Here is a 631-nt window from a genome sequence, read left to right on the forward strand (position 1 = left end):
GGGGGGGGCGTCCCGGAGTCCAATAAAATAAATAAAAGTAAAGAAGCAGCAGCAGAGAGGAGCGTGGAGGTGTTGTAGTGTTGTAGTGTGGGGGGTCTGTGAGGAAAGGAGTCTGTTTTTAGACAGACTGACGTCAGCCGTTGCCTTGCCGACAAGTCCTTATATGTCAAAGGTCACGGGGAGGCATGACAGGGCAGGGGGATGGGGGGTGAGTAAGCAGGACAGAGTTTATTAAACAGACAGTGACAGTGTGAGAGGAGCTCAAGAGGCTGCAGCGCCCCCTGCTGCTCAGACATGAAGCCATTTTAATCTTTATTAATTAAATAAATCATTTAAAAGCTTTTTATTGTAAAAAATTACATTTTTATTTATTTCCAGAGACCTATCATTTTATAATTCATGTTTTTAAACAGACTTGTTTTATGAATTTAAGGTAAACACAAGAAAATGGACCAGACTCAGTGAATAGCTCCCTAAGCTTAACATGTCCTATGATAACTATTAATTATACAGACTAATGAGCAGTGATAACGACCATGTCTTTGGGGTCATCAGGTGGGAACCTCCTTTCACCAGTGTTTCGTCTAGTTGGTCCCACGACACCTCCAGGAGGCTAGACAGTGATCACTGG

The sequence above is a fragment of the Seriola lalandi genome, unplaced genomic scaffold, assembly GCF_002814215.2.
Source record: "Seriola lalandi dorsalis isolate HSWRI2012SDOR001 ecotype SW California unplaced genomic scaffold, Sedor1 jcf7180002054475, whole genome shotgun sequence".
Lineage (NCBI taxonomy): Eukaryota > Metazoa > Chordata > Actinopteri > Carangiformes > Carangidae > Seriola > Seriola lalandi.